Genomic DNA, 22,319 nt, shown 5'->3' with positions numbered 1-22,319 from the left:
CATAATAATAGTAAAACGACAAAAATACCATTAATTGTCGCGTTGCACATCTTTTTTTTATACTGCAAATTCATTTATTTTCATGGGTACCAATTTTCGTGGAACACTTGGATACTGGTGGATATTTAACTTCGTGGTATTAGCAAAGTCTGCATACGTTCCTTTAGTATTTTGTAATTCTTTGAACATTCAAATTCGTAGTTTCACTGTTCCTATAAAATCCAGGAAAAAATAGTATTCAACGAAAATTAATAAATCCACAGAATTTGACATCATAGACATTCTCTAGAATAATACTACAGATTAAAAAAAAGAATCAGGAACAACTTAAAGTAATCATTGGTACTCAATGTTGACCAATCATTTAAACATAATTTACCAGAAAATTGTAATAGTTAAGGAAGCTCGCTTGTCATGTTTTGGAACTTTGGTAAGATTTTCAGAATCCTCTGGTTTTATCTATTTAAATGCCTTAACCAATTTTACCCGGTGACCCCCATTTTTCGTTTTATTATGTTTACATGCATAATGATAATGTGTCCGCTAAAGTCTTATAAAATTTTAATTATATTTTAATAGTTTTTGAGGACTAAAACTTGTCTATCATAAAGCTATAAAAAGTCAAGAGAGAACATTTTCCCGCCAAAATTTCAATGGCTAATGTCTCAAAAACAAGCACGGTGATCTATATATTTTTTTGCTCTTTTGATTCCTTTATTAATCCTCTATCAATATATGCTAGAGGTTTGAAAAGTGAATTATTTTGAAACTGAGAAGCCAACTCCCTAAAGATAACATCTGAAATATAATTTGATTGATAACTGAAACATTGTGCTATCATATTATTCCATTATGCCAGCAGAAGATTGTTATATTTGTTGTTGTTTTTTTTCGAAATTAAACGAGTCTTGAGCATGGATACGAGTGACCTTCAACAAAAATCCACTTGACATTAAATATAATCTCTCTCAATAAAAAAAAAAGAGAAAGTCATCAATCTTGTTTTAAAATTTCTTTGAATTTCAAAGATGTAGCAATTATTTTGTTTAAACTGTATTGGACACCAAAATTTAACAAGTATTATCACAAACAACATATAGAAATCGTTACAGTGCTGGATCAGACAAATGTTTTAACCAACTCTATAATAATCGTTTAACTTTGTTTCTGAATATTAATATAGTAAATGAATCCCTTACATGACTTGTATGCATTACTTTCAAAAAGAGTTTAACTTCTTTCATAATCATGATCAAACATGATTGTTCCTTCTGAATTTCCCGCCTCCGTGTATAAACAAACTTGTCACATTTTACATTCATGTTCAAACCTCGCTTTTATTTGAAATTTTTGGAAAATATTCACAAATAATCATGGAAGTTAGTGTAATCAGTTTTTGTCAGACGTCAATGTAAGATTGTTATATCTAAATTGTCTTTCTCAGCTTTCATGTTCTGTATAAGACAACCAGCAATTACTACTTTTCGAATGCCAGAGTTTGATCAAAAGATTACGATGCAAATTCTTTGTTAAAGGCATACATACAATGTCAGCAAAAAAAAACTAACATTACTAGTATTACAGTTATCATTTACCTACAAATCGGTCAAAGCCACATTGTTCCTGAAAACATCACCAGGTATGCTAGTAAGACTGTTGTACGATAAATCCCTACATGAAATCAAACAAAGCATTTTTGTATTCCATTTAAATGACTTAAACTTTTACTTTTACTTTTACAAACAAAAAAAATAATAAGCAAAATAAAAATAGTAAGTGAGCTGATGAGGATTATATAATTGGAAATCACATAAATTTAAAATAATCAAAAGAATGTTAAATAATAGAATTAAAGTCTACGAATGGTTTATTATATTTTTTCTAACAATGCACAGTAATAAAAAAGCTCTCTGGAATATAACTCAATTGCTTGATGATGAACTCGATTGATTCTTTGATCTTTCAAATTGTCCTCCAAAACACAATCACGTATGGTAAGTATATTGTTCCTTGATTAATCCCTACATTAAATTAAAAAAAACACATCAATAAAATGTTTTACATTACGAAAACCGAGAATTATTCATAGGAGAACACATAATAAATACACAAGAACATATAATATGTCGATAGCAAAGGAAGAACTAATTCACAACGTCTTATATTTTAGTTTTATTTGACATCATAGTCACAACATCCCCGAGCTATAACAGTGACTAAAACGGATTCAGCAACAGCGAAAAGTAGTCTTTTTAAGCAAATTTTACCAATCATATAAACATCAAGGAAAAAGAGTTATCTATATTTAGATATTATAATGATATTTTCTCTACAGGTGTTTTTGTCATTGGGGAATATCATGTACCGAGGCATTTACCAGCAAACTTTGCGCAGATGTGTAATACTATGTCTAAGAATAATGCGACGTAAGAAGACCTCTTCATTTTTCACTGAACATTCGGAGGATTTATACAATTATATCACACATTCTACTTTTGTAAAATATCGCTTGTAGGCATGATATATTGATATGGAATATTGTTCTATTATATTATGCCATGTATTGTAATAAACGAGTGTTATTAATTGTTTTTTCGAGACAAAACAAATCTAGAATATGGATAAAATTCCACAGGTTATATTAACAAACAAATCCTAAATAATTCCAACAAAGGAGAAGGGCCGGTAAGGGATTATTTTGGCCTAAAATTCAAAGTACATCTGATTAAAGATTTTTTGACATTTTTTAAACCATTAGATTCAGTTGGTCATTGTAAACGATTTGGATTGATTTGTCATTAAACAAACTCATCATAGATACCAGGATTGAAATTTTGTATTTGCGCCAGAAGCGCGTTTCATTTACAAAAAGACTCATCACTGACGCTCGAATAAAAAAAAGTATAAAAGGTCAAATAAGATACAAGGTTGAAGGGCATCTACTACCGACAGTTCCCAACAGTTTTGCAAAATACAAAATAGATGCGCTCAAATACAAGCTTAAATAATAAAACCCCATAAAATATACCATTTAACCGCACTTTTCAGACGTTTTTGTTTAAAATGGAAGTGGCTGCATTCGTTTTCACCCTCAACATTTATATATGTTGTGTATAAACGTTGAATACAACATATATTTAAATATTAAGACTGACAACAAATGTGACCACATTAACTTTAGACAACAACTGTCTTAAAATCACCACAAATGTTAAGTTTTATCATGAGATAACTCTTCACAAGAGACTAGATGGTACAGAAATTAACAACTATAGGTCAGTGTGTGGTCTTCAACAATACGTGAAGCAATATCGCATAGTCCAGAAAAGACAAATGCTATCTTTTGTGAAATGAATAGTAAAGTACTCGTGATGGTGTCCGTGAAATTTATGAAGATTATAAATTTTACTTCACCACTTATAACGCCGCAATGTTCTTAAAAACAGCATCAGGAACGCTTATTAGATTGTTGTTATCTAAATTCCTAAATGAAATAAAACAAAACATTTGTTTTTCATTAAAATATCTTAGATTTAAAAAATTTACGTATAACAAAAAAAAGTACTTGTAGGAGTGGTATATGTAAATATATATTATCGGCGTGTTAGTCAATAGGTTGAATAATAGAACAAAAGAAGTACTTGTAGGAGTGGTATGTGTAAATATATGCTATTGGCGTGTGGAGCAATAGGTTGAATAATAGAACAAAAGAAGTACTTGTAGGAGTGGTATGTGTAAATATATGTTATCGGCGTGTGAGTCAATAGGTTGAATAATAGAACAAAAGAAGTACTTGTAGGAGTGGTATGTGTAAATATATGCTATTGGCGTGTGGAGCAATAGGTTGAATAATAGAACAAAAGAAGTACTTGTAGGAGTGGTATATGTAAATATATTTTATCGGCGTACGGGGCAATATATAGATTAATAGAACCAAAAAAAAGTTATTGTAGGAGGGGTATATGTAAATATATGTTATCGGCTATAGTGTGAGGCAATAGGTTGAATAATTGAACAAAATAAGTACTTGTAGGAGTGGTATATGTAAATATATGTTTTCGGCTATAGTGTGGTGCAATAGCTTGAATAATAGAACAAAAGAAGTACTTGTACGAGTGGTATATGTAAATATATGTTATCGGCTATAGTGTGGTGCAATAGGTTGAATAATAGAACAAAAGAAGTACTTGTAGAAGTGGTAAATGTAAATATATGTTATCGGCTATAGTGTGGTGCAACAGGTTGAATAATAGAACCAAAGAAGTACTTGTAGGTATGGTATATGTAAATATATGTTATCGGCGCGTGGGGCAATACGTTGAATAATAGAACAAAAGAAGTACTTATATGAATGGTATATGTAAATATATGTTTTCGGCGTGTGGGGCAATAGGTTGAATAATAGAACAAAAGAAGTACTTGTAGGAGTAGTATATGTAAATATATGGTATCGGCTATAGTGTGAGTCAATAGGTTGAATAATAGAACAAAAGAAGTACTTGTAGGAGTGGTATGTGTAAATATATGTTATTGGCGTGTGGAGCAATAGGTTGAATAATAGAACAAAAGAAGTACTTGTAGGAGTGGTATATGTAAATATATTTTATCGGCGTGCGGGGCAATATGTTGAATAATAGAACAAAAAAAGTTAATGTAGGAGGGGTAAATGTAAATATATGTTATCGGCTATAGTGTGAGGCAATAGATTGAATAATAGAACAAAAGAAGTACTTGTAGGAGTGGTATATGTATATATATATGTTTTCGGATATAGTGTGGCGCAATAGCTTGAATAAAATGTGTATGGTGCAAAGGTGTAACGTGTATGGTGAAGGGTACAGGGTGTATTGTGAATGGTGTAGTTGTATGGTGTCAGTGGGAAGTTTACAACATCCAAGGACTGTACAGCACCTGCTAGGAATTATTCTATTAATGATATAAGAAGGAATGTCTATTATTAAACAGCAATAGTAGCGTCATTTGAGATTGATCAACCAAAAATATTTCGTGTTATTCTGATCAATTCAAGGTTTCAAAAGGGTTTCAAATTTCAGTTTCTTAGGAATTTTGAAAGTGCTAAAATATCAAACTTCCATTTTTGTTGGAAGCAATTACAAGTCTAGTAATACCAGCATCCTCTTTACCATTATATTGTAAATTAATTACAATTGAATACTATGTATATGGAGTCTTCCGAATAAGTTTGTATTTGCATTCGGGATTTGGATAGATGTTGGAATGGGTGGATGTTAGGTGTCATTTATATACAAAGAAGTTTGTTCATAGAGACATATATATCATGAACATTATTTTCCGCCTGCATATTTATGCAATATTTGCTGCTGTACATAAAGCCCCCAACTAATCATGTGTAGGTGAAACTTATATAGGCCGATATATAATATAAAAAAAAAGAAGATGTGGTATGATTGCCAATGAGACAACTCTCCACAAGAGACCAAAATTACACAGAAATTAAAAACTATTGGTCACCGTATAGTTCACTTATGCTTCAGGTTATACAAAAACAGTAGATATAAAATAAATTACAGCTGCTGATTCTCTTATTTATGCTGATCATCAGAAGAAAAATGAACACTTCGTATCAGAGTGAATGTACTGTGTTGATCAAGTTTTAAACCACGTTAGTGCCCAGAAGCCATTCCGCCTATTTATGTTTACCTTTACTAACAATGTGATTATTACGTAAATAATATCCTGTCTAAATATATACTAATATGATAACAGCTATGTTCTACTTACAGAATTTGCAATGCAAAATTATTCATGAAAACAGCTACAGGTAAGCTTGCTAGAAAGTTGTTCGATAAATCCCTACATTAAAATAAATTACGTCATGAACATTTATTTTCCCACCAAATATAACTGTTCGTCTGACAAATTCTTTATCCATTACCATCTTAAATTGAGATAGGAATAGGATTTTTGTTATCCATTCCATTGATGTGTTTGAGTTTTTTATTTTGTCTTTTGATTTTGCTGTTTGATAAGGGACTTTCCGTTTTATATTTTCTTCGGAGTTTTGAATTTTTGTTATTTTACTGTTGATTTCAGTACCGTTGCACCGGTTTGCAATCTGTTAACTTATCTTATCTCTTTATTATTTATTATTCTAGACGATCCGTAACAAAGTATCAGCCCAACAATGTTAAATCTGCATACTTGCAGAAGCAAATTTCGTTTTTTTTCTCCCGGATTCGAACTTATGCTATTGGGATATCGAGACAACACCGCCTGCAGTGGCTCAGCGCTTTATACCACTGTGTTATCTAGACTGAACTTAACATTTTGCTTTCGATTGCATAGTGTTACCTTTTCATCCGGGTATCACCTTCACTGGTGATCAGATGGATGGAATCGTTGTATAGAATAGAAGATAATGCGCAGACACATTATTTATACATTCTGAAATTTATTATTGACTGGACTTGTACGATTGTAATACACAGGAAACAGAAAAATAAAAAATATATGATTTAGTCTTTAGTTTTCTATGTTTTGTCTTCTGTACTATTATTTGTCTGTCTGTCTTTTTTTTATTTTTAGCTATGTCAATGCCAATGTCGAATAAAAAGATTAAGATAGAAAAATTGTTCCTTCGGTCAAAACTATTATATCAACAAACATACTCACAATATAACATGCTTTTTTAATTAATAAAGCGTCCTATGCCATATAGTTCGATGGGATAACTACGTTCAAAATAGGTTCACAATTTAGTAGGAGAACGTCATGTACATAGCGAAAAGTAAAGTTAAATATTACTACTAGCTTTTTTTCATTCTTCCTAAGATAATTAGCAAACACACTGACTCGATTTATTTATTGTCTACTTACAAAACTGTCATCGCCACATTATTCTTGAAAACAGCACCAGGTAAGCTTGTTAGATTGTTTTTCGACACATCGCTATATTAAATAAACAAACTAGCATTTTTTTTCAATTTAATGACTCAATTTAAAAAAAAATACAGTGAACAGAAGTGAACAGAAGGGAGTACAAAATGTTCTAATAGGAGAGTAGTTATCAATTATACAAGTACAAGTAATGTGTCTATAGTCAGGAAGAAATACTTAAACTAACCAACAAAATTAGGCAATTCAAAAATAACTTTACAGTAAAATGAATAACTAACACATCACCTCTAACAGAAATGTATTAATAGATCAACTTCATGTAAAACAATGTGTGAATCTGTTGTATATCAATGTTTTTAAAAGTATATTACTTAAAAAATGACTTAGTTTTTCTGCCAGTTAACATAACTTTCCCTCTGTTTGTAATTTTATTAATTTTCAATAACTTTCCTAAAATAACCTTGATTTCTACCAAACTTGGACAAAAGTGTCTTCATGATCATAAGATAGTATCCAGAAATCAGTTTTGTACAAGAAATCCTGTTTATCCGTATTGTACTCATACAGTTATGCATGGAGTTTTTCTTCCAGTTAACATAACATTCACTCTGGTTTAAAAAATGTAATAACTTTCTTAAAATATCCTGGATTTATACCAAAATTGGACAGCAGCTTGTTTACGATAATAAGCTAGTATCTAGATGGACATTTTGTTTTTCCGTATATTACTATAAATGGACCTTATATTATACAGGGTCTTCAGTTAATGTTTCTCAGTATTTATTAGATTCATAAACTATCCTGTATTTTTAACAAACTTTTTCTCGTTTACACTTCTTATATAAATTTTGTTATTTACCGGTTGTGTATAGCAAACTATGCGGTATGGGCTTTGTTCGTTTTTGAAGTCTGTACAGTGACATATAGTTGATACGTTCTGTGCCATTTGGTCTCTAGGGGAGAGTTGTTTCACTAGCAATCATATCTCATCCTCGTTTGTATATAGGACTGAAGCGTCTTACAATCAAATAATAGTATCAAGAGAAACATGTCCAATAACTTTTCTACACTTATGTTGAGCCTGCGACTTATAAGAAAACTAGGTGAGACACTGGGTTACCCGGAACCCTTATGCATTTTATTAATGTATACACCAATACCAGCTTAAAGACTGTTAGTTCTCTTTTCAATAAGTTCAAATATATATAGCGTTTGGACGCTGTGCTAATTCACGAATAGTCATTCTTTAAAAATCAAAGTTGTTACGAAATATTTAGGTTCATTTGTAGCTTTAAGATGCTTAAAAAGTTAATGGTATTGTATAAAACCGCTTATGGATATTAATTCTTAGGTGCAAATTGGGCAGGGGAAAACTAGAAGGTAAGTTTGTATCATTTGTTGGTTGGATCAGCACGAAATATTCTGAATCTGGTCTAAGTAATGATTAATAATATGGCCATCAAGGAATTATTCAATTAATGCATATCGTTAGCTGACTTTAAATGTTTGTTAAATTGTGATGACACCTGGTGACGTCTGAAAAACATAGTGGTTATTTTATGTGGGATTTACAGAATACTTGAGAAAAGTGGGTCAATACTGCATGGAAACATTGAAAATAAAAATACAAGAATAGAGAGAGCTAGGCTCATAAAAGTTATATTGAATAATATCGTGATAAACTTTAAAGAATAGAGGCTATCAGACAAGTGAACTTCAATTGTAATTGATTGAATATTCTATCTTGAGTTTTGTCCCCAACATCTGGCCACATCCTCCCATAATTGTATTGAGATAAAACTAAAGGAATCGGATTTGAACTCCATAAAGTAAGTATCATAATCTAACAGTGCTTTACAATGCTAAATATGAAAATGAGGATTCTAATATCTGCTGACGAATTATTTTGTCCTCCAGATCTTCATACCTTCCCTTTTAGTGCCACATATACGAAAATGGCCTTACGTTTATCCGATAGTGATGAAAATGTAAACGAATAAAGTGTAACGTGAAAGTATATAAAATAATTAATAAAAAAAGAAACAGCAGCTCATTTTAAATAAAAAAAGCAGCGTTCTCAATTTACCAGGAACAGTAACTCGTTTGCAACGATGATATTCAATTATTTATAACAAAAAACTGGAAAAAAACACAACAAGTAAAATGATGGACCTTTGCATCTACTTATCTATGCAAAACATGTATCTTTTAGAACAACACTTTGAAAGGATTTTTTAATAAACTTTAGATCATTATGTTTCCGGTTTAAATTTTTCTCAAAGTTTTTTGTGAAATTACTTTTCAAATCCATTGTCTTTTAGATTATTAATCTGCACGAGAAGGTGACATTCAAAATAAAAAATATCTCCCTCTGAGACATCGAATACAATAAATTATTTCCTTCGTATTAGCCAATCACAATCTGACATTTTCGTAAAATATAATAATATATTTAAATACTGACATGCTATATACATTAATGGTACTAGTTGGCAGTATAGTGTATACTTACATTAAACCCACAATTAAGTAATCCGCAAAAGTATCAATGTTTAAGGTTCTAATGATGTTGTCTGACACATCTCTATATTAAAAAAAGTACAGTTACATTTGACAACTTCAATCGTTTGTTCTGAGAATATTATTAAATTTGAAATGAATAACTAAGGCTAAAAAAAATAGCTATGCGGTATTTTGCATGTGCCATTATCTCGTTGGTCAGACTCTGATCAATGTCTACCATATGGTATTGTCACTAAGACATTTTGCCATTTGTTGGAGATCATGAATGATACAATATTGTCAATTTATTTAGCTGTATTTGGCAAAACTAATAATAATTGATAAGTTTATTTACAACTACTGGGTCGATGACACTGCTGGTGGAGTTTTACGAGTTGGATAAACGTTATGTAATATCCGTTTTAACATGTTCAAAGATGATATCGGTTTTTGTCTTAATGTTGAAACTTCTATCTTGTACCTAATTCCAAAATGAAACCTACCGAATTAGACTGATAATATGTTTGTTATATCATGAGCAAAACGATGGGTGCCACATGTGGAGCAGAAACTCAGACTTTAGTTTCTATGTCTTTTGATCTTTTCTTCGCTTTTTTAACCTTGGTGTTGTCTATTCATTTTCGCTATACGAGTTTGGATGTTCTTGTTGGATCTAGCACCCCTGTTTCAGAAATGTATGTGTCATTTTTTATGCAATCACACAATTTTGGACTGTGGTCTGCAAATTTACTAGTAAAATTGACTTATTAGTTGAAGCCATGTTCTCTGTAGATTTTAGGAATAAAGTCACTGGAAAAACGTAAAATCTAGATCTAGGAATAAATAATGCTCACAGATAATATATGTAAGAAAAAAAGTCATGATTATATTTATATTACATGTAATGTCATGCTAAATATGTAACTATGTGTGTCATATATGTATTAAATATACATGGGATGGGCGGCCCTGCATTTCTGAAAAAATCCTTTAAACTGCTACCCAAAACTATTATATACAGTTCTTCATAAATTGAATCCAAATCAAAAATCAAAGAAATAAAATTGAAGAAGATCAAGAAAACAATGCTGAAAACTTCTAAAATTATAGGTCTGATCTTCAAATATTCAATTAAAACATTTATTTTTGTTCAAACAATTTGCTTAAATTATACATAAATTATCTTTTATTGCAAATAATAAACTTTTCCTCATTTACTAAATTGAATTTTAGAAATTATTTGATTATGTACTTTTTTCTAAGTTTCATGGGAAATTGAATGTTTCGTTTCTTTTCTTATATTATATTGTTTGCCATACCATTGTATAAATCAACATTATTTAAAAACATGTGTAAATTTAGTGCAATGTAATTCTTGTCTTTGTATGGTGTTTACAGTGATATTTTTAGTCTAGATATCGACATCAATAATTGAAAAGATGAAACAATATATATCGAAGGGAGATGGTTGTTCCATATTTAGTTATCAAGAGTTATCAGTTATAAATACTATTCTATCATGACGTTCGTCAAACGTTTTGAATACACACCCGTGATAAAATATCAAGATATTGGTTGGACTGTTTCGACCATACTCCTACGTCATATACCTTGATCCGAAAAAAATACCGCATTTGTTCTATCAGTACAGAAATGATTGACGAGGGTTTGAATTCATACTAATTATATCATAGAGTTGCCCTATATGCCGATATTTTACCTCTCGCTATCGCATAAAGGGCCAACCGTGGTAAAAGCAGTATAACACAACAAACTCTAAATAGTTATTTCTGAATTATATCTTGTTATTCGATAATCAAAGTCTAACAAAACAGAAAGTCTGTACACACTTTTGTATCGTTTGTCCAAATATAAGTTTCAATAGTTAGAAAAACTAAATTAATTCAATGCATAGATAGAGATTACATTTTAATCGCACGCAAATGATGTATATTATAACCGTCTAAAATAAACGTAATTTTATATCATTTTGATATTCGATAATCGTAACTAAACAACCCTACGTACCTATATATTGTTGACATCGCTAATCTGAAGATATCACATGGTTGTAAACAAACTCGTTTTGTATTCAATCATCAATTTTGTCATGGACAGTAAACGTCGTACATTTGTATATATACATTAAGTGCATGGTTGTCAATGCATTTTAGTGAGATTAATTTTGATCTGCATATTTTCTTATTTTAATTGTACATTTTGTTGTACCATGCAGGTCGGCATGGTATGATACAGTCCTTGTGTGGTTTAAACTTCCCACTATCACCCTACACCATTTCATCATACACCTTGTGCCATTACACCATACACGTTCCACCTTCGCACCATACACCTTATACATTACACTAATTTGTTTACAGAGATGCTGTTGCCATGCACGTTGCACCATTACACAATACCCCTCAAACCATACACCACAGCACCATACAACTTCTACCACTGCACCATATGCCATACACCATAACACCATAGACGTTTTTTTTTGTTTTGTTTTTTTTGGGGGGGTGGGGGGGTACCAATCACTGGTAGTGCCTTGTTTGTTCGAACGTGCCGTTTGTCAAAAAATAAGTTAAGGAAAGACTTTTTAGTTTTTTTTCTCGAAAGTCTCAGACGTTCGAACTTTAAATATGAATGAATAAAATTGAGAATGGAAATGGGGAATGTGTCAAAAAGACAACAACCCGACCATAGAAAAAAACAACAGCAGAAGGTCACCAACAGGTCTTCAATGTAGTGAGAAATTCCCGCACCCGGAGCTGGCCCCTAAACAAATATATACTAGTGCAGTGATAATGAACGCCATACTAAACTCCAAATTGTACACAAGAAACTAAAATTAAAATGATACAAGACTAACAAAGGCCAGAGGCTCCTGACTTGGGACAGGCGCAAAAATGCGCAAAAATGCGGCTACGTTTAACATGTTTATGAGATCTCAATCCTCCTCCTATACCTTTAGCCAATGTAGCAGTTCATTCTGAAAGTGTCAACCAGTCATTATATATGTTTAGTTATTTCAATTAATTATGGTATTGTACTATGGCATGTTTTATAAAATGCGTGAGAAATTATGATGTATAACAGTTTCTCTAAATATAAAAGCTACTTACATCTGTTCTGTTGACTCAGGGAAACTTGGTACTTCTATTAATCCTCTTCTGTTGCAGCGATACGAAGGTCTAACATCACAATGCATTTCACAATTTGGTATTATCTTACAATCTTCGTAGGCATTGCATCCCAATCCAATTAATAATACAAGTGTTATATCCTTGCACCAAAGTAATAAGGACATTTTTCCTGTAAACGATATTCATGACAAAGTATAAATAGCTATTTTAAAATTTTCTTGTCTAATTGAACAGATTCATCCTTCCACATTATCATTTTAAAGCTATTAGGAGAATTTTCCTCGGAGTTCAGTATTTTCGTGATTTCTACTTTTTAAGCCGTATTCTTAAAACAGCCTTTGTTATTCTCGTGGGATTTTGTCCATGTGTGTTACATTTTAGTGTTATGTCGTTGTTCTCCTCTTATATTTAATGCGTTTCCCTCGGTTTTAGTTTGTAACCCCGATTTTGTTTTTTGTCCATGGATTTATGAGTTTTGAACATCGGTATACTACTGTTGCCTTTATTTAAGGTCATGTTCGCATAAAGCGAAATACTGTTTGTTGTTAGTGAAATCTTCTAGTAGACTAATCTCCAAGACAAATCCATTGATAACGGAATTACGAACTAACCTACTTTCCTATAAGAAATTTTAAAAGATCAAAATATTAAAACATACCTAAATTTAAAAGCCTTAGTTAATATTCGATTTTCAGTAAGAACGTATATTCTGTTGTTGAATATCATTTTAACACCAGATGATTGACCGGCTTAACTGTTTTGAGCAAAATAAATCTTTTCGTTTTGTGCACAACTATCTCTTTCTAAGCTCTGCATCTTGTATGACAAAATATTCATTATACGACTATCATAAAAGTGAGAGGTTTATCTAGCTTTAAAATTTAAACCAGGTTTAATCTACAATTTTCTATATGAGAAAATTGCCTGTAGCAAGTCTGGTATATGACATTTCTTACCCGTTCGTTTGATCTGTTTGAACTTCTGATTTAACCATTCGATTATGGATTTTCATTTTTGAGTTTTCCTCGGAGTTCAGTATTTTTGTGATTTTACTGTTCATCATGTCTTTGAAAAAGTATTTTTGAGACATAAGGAACTTAACGATTTGAATTTTCATTTGAGGTGGTATTATTGTTATTCTACCTTTTAGTGCAAGTCTAGATACATAACTTTTAAAATCAACCGATTTGTCATTATCCATGCTATCTGTAGTTTAAAATATTTATTTCATTTTTTCTCACACTTCCTTCCTGGAATAATTATTTCTTTTACGAAAATACAACTAGAATATAAACAATTTATTTCTCTTCCCACTTCCCCCTAAAAATATGGAAACCAACGTGAATTTATGTTCGCGTAATTGATACAAAAGTAAACAGAGAAATCATCAAATCAAATATATATTTTATGCATTATAACTGTAGATAGCGTGTACATGTTATTCACTGGACAGGTTTGAACATTTTTCATGTACAGGTAAACAAGTAAACAAAAAAAATGCAAACAGATATTATATTAAACTGCGTGTAGTAAATGAATTAAGATAAAGCGGCAAATGCAAAAGAGGTAATACATTTACATCATTTGATTTTATGCCAGTCCTGTAGTTTTTTCTCGTTTTACTTGTAGTCGTCGGTAGTTGGTTTAATATTTCTTCTCTTTCGGGAGAGGAAGTTTAATGTAAATAAAAAAAGGACAGTTAAATACAGATTTTTTATAATGAGAATGAAGATTTAACTTTTTAATTACTTGGTTGTCTATGACTTTTGTTCGTAAATTATTTCTTCGTCACTGTATACTTCTTGAATTATTGTTTGGTAAAGTTTTCATTCCCTTTGAAACTCAAAAAATTTCTGACAGTTGACATATCAAAAGTTTCCAATTCAAATTAACAATTTGGACAAGCGTAACATCTAACTACGACATAAAACTATACATGCAAGTTAAATAGTAAATTGCTGGATTAAAACAACATTCGTACCGAGTAGGAAAATATAAAAAAAAATATGTTGAAGTCAATTTATAAAAAATATTCGTACAGTGTAGGAAATTATACAGAACAGGGGAAATACTTTGCTGAGTTTGTACAAATTAATTTATATTAGCGAGGTAACATAATTTCGTCAATCCAATCGGAATTTTGATGTCAGATATATAAATAGTAGGTTTTCAATTTGTTGTTCAAAGGTAGTGATGAATATAGCAAACTTTTATGCAAATTCCAGAATATGGAGAATTTTCATTCACGTAATGGTATCACTTTTTAACAATAACAATTTTCTCATAATTATTCATAATGCGATACAATAGCGTATGTCCCTGATTTGACTAATACTTAAAATCAATAATATGATCCGCATGATTTAATTTCAAAAGCGTAATGGTGTGATTTGCAGTTTATATTATTATTATGCAATTCATATGGCTTTTGAAGTTTTACAATATTCTGTTTTCTTGAAGTGTTGATAGCTACAAAGTAAATTTTAAATGTTGTAATATAACATTTGTAAGACCACAATACCACTTTGACAAAGATTTCAACGTGTAGCATTAAAAGGATGAATTTCGTCGTATTTTTATGATCGATTGTTGTACTCTGTACGTCTAGCAGTAGATATGTCAATTATCTTCTGGAAAAAAAATTGAAAATGGAAATGGGGGGATATGTCGAAGAGACAACTCAAAGAGAAAACAACCCGATCAAAGAGTGGAAAACAGCCGAAAGCCATCAATGGACAATCAAGAAGCAAAGAAATTTCCCCAAAACATGTAGAATAGATAGATAAAATCAACACCAATCACATTTAAGATGCAAATTTTTAACCAAATCTGCGACATAGCCCATTTACTGTTCCTTGACCTTAAGATGATTTCCTTAGATTATAGTGTACATTTTTACTCTTGGTATAAAAAGCAAAAAACTTGAATTATTAATACACAATCCGTTGTCTGAGAGGCTAATATTTTCATAAAACCATCATTGATATCAGAATTATAATTTTGTATGCACACCAGACGCGCATTTTGTGTACATTTTTTACAAAAGCCTCATCAATGACGTTCGAATAAAAATGAGTAAAAAATAGCCAAATTAAGTGCCAAGTTGAAGAGTTTTGAGGACCAAGTAAAGGCAACAGTAGTATACCGCTGTTCGAAAGTCGTAAATAGATTGAGAGAAAACAAATCCAGGTTACAAACTAAAATTGAGCGAAACACAACAAATATAAGAGGAAAACAACGATTTCTCAAAAATGTTTTTGTCAAATTCAGCTACTGTAATCTATTCCTTAAGCATTTCAAAAATTTTTTTAAAGAGTAAATAAGTAATTATGGCCATATCAATGATAGTTCATGTTAGCACAAACGTAATGTATTCGCGTTTACAGGATTGCAATAAAAATTCCTGTCTTAGCAAATACAATAAGGCATTAAGATACAAATATTCTGCTTATTTTAGATAAAGCGTCAATCATTGTCAATTTTCTGGTGAAGTCTTCGTGTGAATTTATAATTATAATAAATATTTTACACAATGGGGAAATGTTCTAATTAAAACCCAGTCATTATGTTTTATATTTATCATCCATTCTCTTCTTCATCTGCTGAATAAGAGTTTGTAACAAAGATTAGAAAACATAATCAATTGGATTTATTTAACTGATGCCATTTTGCCAAGTCTGTAACTATTTTGTGTCCAATATAATATAAAATAAAGGAAGATTTTGTATTATCGCCAATGAGACAACTCTCCACATGACACTAATTGACATAGAAGTTAACAACTAAGGTTAGTATACAGTCTTCAACAATACAACACACTATTCCTCATAGTCAGCTATACAAGTCCCTATAGTGATAAAAGTAAAATAACTCAATAGGCCTACTTTTTATACAAACGGCCTAATTTTTGTACCACATTATAAACGAACAACCAGCATGAATACAAATTGATAATTGAAATGATGAACATGTCAAAGAGACAGCAACTCACCATGAAGCAGAAAAAAAACCGAAGTCTAAAAATTGATGTTTAAAACTGCGCGACTACCCTAAAATGTACAAAAATGTACAGCCACTGAATAAGAGGCTCCTATCTGCGGAAAGGCACATGCGTAATGCATCTGATGTAAGAAACACTATATATAATGGACTTGGTCGAAAACCTTGTAAATGATGGTATAAATAGTTAATATCATTCATTAAAAGAATTTCGAACAAAGGTTTAAACATGTAATAATCTTTGTATAAAATAAAGTGTTCTGCGAAAGTGAAATCGCTGAGCTTTTGAATTTACAGAATGACGTATCAATGCATGTAGCACAAGTATACATCAAAGTTTTATAAAGATTTATGGCTAATATTTTTAAATTTTTATTTATGTAGTGACTTACGATTTTAATTTCAAATATTTAATCCAGAAACACTATTTCTTTTCTTCAATGCGTATAATTCACATGTCATTCTTCCAAATATGTCTGTATTAAATGTTCGAACATCAAATTAGTTATGTTTACATCAATGTATTAAAACTGGCTTATTTTAAATTTACCTAATATATGCATGCAACAAAACAGCTCAATACATTGTTATGAAAGCATTTAAAGCTATCTGTATGGAAGTATAAGTAATTATCATCACAAAAATTCTTACAAAACTCATTTGCTTAGATATCTCAATTAATACATTTTGCTCGTGCATGTTCACATCATACGAATGTCATTGTCAGGAGGGTGCTTTAGAACTGGTCCAACAGAGTTACGACGAGGAAAGATTGTAAACATTAAACTAAGTAAATGTTATGGCAACCATCAAAAAGTCGGTAGATCTTTACGATGCGTCTGTGTCTAAACTAACTTATGACATTTTTACCACGTCTTATATTGTGGTTTATCATCTATGTGGTCTGTTTGCCGAATGTGACCAATTCCCGAAAATGACTGGTTTACAGAGTGTAATATTGCATTGCTATACGAAATTTGTACGACGTGTCTCGGTATTCTTTACATTCACAACTCATTTATTTATTATTGAAATTTCTGATGTCGTTTCAGTTGGATAATGTGTTATGTCTTGTCGTTTGCAGTCCAAAATATTTTGAATAGCCTCTCAATACAGTTATTGTCATAATAATTGTTTGGATGGTACTGTGACACTATATATTCGTTTACTTAAGTGTGTCACTGTTAGTGATGCCGATGATATTCGTATTAAACATTTTGTAGAACATTTAACTCCTAACAGCAACCATAATAGCTATTTTTCTCTGGACAAACAAAAGCTAAAATAATTTGCCAAGGAATTAGTTTTTGTCCCGGCTGTTGCCTTAAGTATCATTTATGATGCCACTGCTGGTGGACGTTTCGTCCCCGATGGTATCACCAGCCCAGTAGTCAACACTTCGGTGTTGACATGAATATCAATCATGTGGTCATTTTTATAAATTTCCTGTTTCCCAAACTTTAAATTTTTGAAAAACCTAAGGATTTTCTTATTCCAGGCATAGATTACCTTAGCCGTATTTGGCACAACTTTTCGGAATTTTGGATCCTCAATGCTCTTCAACTTTGTACTTGTTTGGCTTTATAAATATTTTGATATGAGCGTCACTGATGAGTCTTATGTAGACGAAACGCGCGTCTGGTGTACAAAATTATAATCCTGGTACCTTTGATAACTATTATGCATGACGTAATTTTTACACTGAGGTTTAGGAAAAGGAAATGAAAAATTCTCCAATTAAACAACGAAATATCCATGTTCGGAAAATTATATCTGTGACAAACATAAACGTTAAGCTACCTCTTTACAAGCCGAACAAAATAGAATGAAAGTTTTAAATTTGGACTGATTTCCAAAACCGCACAACAAAACCCTACACTTCAGATGTATTCGTCTTCAAGCCTTTATTGAGCTCCTAAACAATCCAATCTGCTTACTTGGTAAAATAAAAATCCTGGTAATAAATTGTTACCTCAAAGCCTTTAACAATAGTAGAATAAATTGAATTCGAAGTGTCAAAGATTTGTTTGAAGTACTTGATAAATAGCATGCTTATATCATGTATATTGTTGATTTCGAATCTGTTGAAAGTTTTGATTTTTCTATCCCACATTGTATATATCACTTTTCTTCATAATCTCATTTATAAAAAAAAATGCACAGCTAAAAACAATGTACAGGTTTGTGCGGTCAAAACCTGTACAGCCAGTTACCTTGATAACCAGTCATTTGGACTGTTAACCTGTGACAGGATTCAGGACTGCTCTGACCAATCCTAGGACTACAATCTTGTTAATATGAAAAGCGGACTTGGTCCTAGGACTTTTTTTATGCCTGCCGAAAACGTTAACTTTGAAACAGGTCCGCTACTGATATAAGTAAACATCGAACCAGTTCTCCCATATGTTAAGAGGCAAGACTGTTCAACTAAAAAAAAAATAATATGGTCAAATATATATTTTACCCTTTCAGTATAACATATATACTGACTGGGAATATATATTTTTTTACAATTTTTTGTGAATTTGACTTTTTTTTTTAATTAAATTCAATATAAGCGCTCAATCTGCGAATTTTCATTGAAATGTATGGGGGAAAAGTCAGTTTCTAACCGTTTTCAATTATCCATCACCGGAGCAAAACAACACATATGACTAAACTACGTACACGGAAGTCTAGAACTCTGTTGGTGTAAAAAATAATGAAAATAAAACTTTTGGTATCTTTTTCAATTTTGTTTCAAAAAGTAAGGTAAAAAGATGCAAAAATAGAGAAATTGTAAAAAATGAGAAAAGCCAGTTACTAACCGTTTTCAATTATCCATCACCAGAGGAAACAACACTGATGACTTAACTACTTATATGGAAGTCTAGTACTATGGTGGTGTAAAAAATAATGAAAATAAAATTTTTTGGTGTCTTTTTTATTTTTTTTCAAAAAATAAGGTAAAAAAATGCAAAAATAGAGAAAATTGTTAAATTGAGAAAAATATTCGTTGGCAAACCAAAAAGGTATAACATGGATCAAGTTGCCAAATACCATATTCTTTTGCATCTTTATTGTATTTACCATGTTTAGGTAAACGGTTTTGATGAAAAAAAGAAAGAAAAAAAGGTGTAGTCTTGTCTCCACTTTGTTTATTTGGTTGCCATAGCAATCATAAAATATACACTGTTTATTTCCTGTTGGCTTCTTTTGAACAAATTTTTATCATTAAAGTACTTAGTTGGAAGATGTAAGAAAATTCTTATTGAATTGGCCAGTAGATAATAAGTCAATCCCACAGATACCTACAATACAAGTTTTGCTGTACTTTGACCTTTGACCTCAAAGTAAAAAGATGATTTTTGTTTACACTTTTGTGTTGGGAGCAGATCCGTTTGTCCTGTTACAAAATCTTTTGATATTTGGCACATGTCGGCAGCACCTCAAGACAATATGTTGTGTTCCTTGGATGATAACCTCTGACTAACGTTTTTCCTTTAGCAATGTTAAAGGTATATATATATATATATATATATAAGTACGTCTGAGTCAGTGACAACCCTACAACAGATGTATCCATCGGATCGCCATCAATGATGGTGATACATGGCTGTGTACATAATGTTTAGACGAGTTGTATATATATATATATATATATACCGATTGGTCATTATTGGTATCAAAAATAATGTTTTACCTTTGATTTATTTATTTTCTTTCTTTCAAATTTCAAGATATGTATACTTGACTGTGATGTTAAACCAAGGAGTTGTATATATACTATCCTTCTGGAAAATGCATGCAACAAATCAATCATCTTTCCAAAATGGAAAGGGCCTTAGTAAATAGTTAAACCTCATAGATTTAATCATATTGACTTTATTTTGTTTTCAGTTTTGCTATTATCCTGACACGGTAGAAATTTGACATAACTGCTATATCTCAAATTAAACATCATGGTGCTTTTTGTGGTATATAATTATTAAAGTAAAAATAATTCGGCTGGCCGGGAGGTGGGTTGCATTTGAAATTAATAAAATGAATATTTTTCACATTTACATATACTAAGATTTAATAAAACACTTCGAATTCAATATTGTAAATCTTTCATTTTATACGGATCTTTTTTCTAAATGCTAAGGGAGCTACCAAAAAAGGCAGGATGAGACACTTGCAAAAAAAAAAAAACTCAGGATGACAATTTAGGTTAAAAAAAAGTCAGGATAAACTAAAAAAAAAAAAGGGCAGGACCGAATAGAGTGAAAAATACAAAAGGCAGGACAGAGATTACAACTAAAAAAAAAATGCAGGACAAAATTTTTCATCCTAGCGCCCCCCCCCCCCATAAAAATCAAATGGTAGCTCCCTAACATTGTCTCGCTGTTTTACACGGCTAATTGTTCCATGCGATGGTAAAGGCCCTTCTCCATATCTTTGGGAAGAAAGAGGGGGGATTTATCATCACACGAAAAAGATGCAATTGTTGCTCCTTGTTGACGGCCTCACTGGTTTTGAGAAGAAAACAGTGCTGTTCATTTGTTTGTATATACTTGTAGGGATTAACCCCCCAAAAAATAGAGAAAAAGTAAAATATGACAATGATGACCAAGAAGGCAGAGTAGGGAATTCACAAACAAGGTAAAATAAATAAGTATGACCGCTGTGGAAACTAAACTTGAAATTGATAGAAAATAGCAAATACAAGTTATTTGTAGTATATTTTAATTCATATGACATAGAAAAAAGGGAAAATTTAGAAATTTTTAGGTGAAACCGTAGGGATATTGGAAAAAGGGCTTAACTATTGCTCGGTCCACAAATATCTATGAAATGACCTTGGTTAAAGTATTGTAGTCCACCATACGACATCAATGAACAATGAGCAAATTATTACTGTATAGTCTAAACCAGGCACTGACATAACCAAATGAATAAAAATTAAAAAAAAATGAAAGACCAACGGAAGAATGAATGACAAAATAATTAACGAGAAAAAGGCATGCAGCTCACCTTAGCAAATGGCATATACAATTGTGCTGTAGAATATTACATTTTTGCACACACATAAGAGCAGAAGTCTGGAACTCTCTTACTTTGGAGCATAAACATTCTGCAAGTCATATCATCATTGACAAGTTCAAAGATTAAATTAGTGAAAATTGTTACTGTAACTAATAAGAAAACCACACCAGTGTCATTTATCAGGCTTTTTTTTTATAGATGAAGATCAATGCATGGACTTTGGAGGACTGCTCAGAATGTGAATTAGTATGAGACATATTGTAAATGCAGTACAAATCCAGACCTCTTTTTTTTTAGAACGATGCATTTGAATCGGGACATCTGGGATCTGCCCCTCTAATGTGCATCTATAAAACAGAGCAGTGCTTTTATTCATTTGGCATGAACTCGTTTTTATCTTATAGGTGGATTTCTCATAAATAAGACTGTTAATTACATCTTTACACTTAAATCAATTGGATGTGTGCTGATTGATACTTTAGTCTTAAGAAACAGATTTTTTTTACAAGTTGTTATTGACTTTGAACTAGCAGTAACTGCCAGTAAATACAATACAAGTTCAGTCCTAATCAACTGATTTTCATAATTCAACTTCATATATGGTACTGTTAAATCATTGTCCAAGGTTAGAAGGGGGTTTGGCGCTGGCCAACATGTTTAAGCCCACCACTTTTGAATTCTGAATGTGACTGTCCCAAGTCGAGAACCTGTACTTCAGTTGCTGTATATCATATTTGTATTTAATTCATTTTCAACATAAATCAGACTAAGTTTTCTCTA

This window comes from Mytilus edulis, chromosome 6 (assembly GCF_963676685.1).
Source record: "Mytilus edulis chromosome 6, xbMytEdul2.2, whole genome shotgun sequence".
In the NCBI taxonomy this organism is placed as follows: domain Eukaryota; kingdom Metazoa; phylum Mollusca; class Bivalvia; order Mytilida; family Mytilidae; genus Mytilus; species Mytilus edulis.
The sequence above is the reverse complement of the archived record's forward strand: the minus strand, read 5'-3'. Positions refer to the sequence as shown.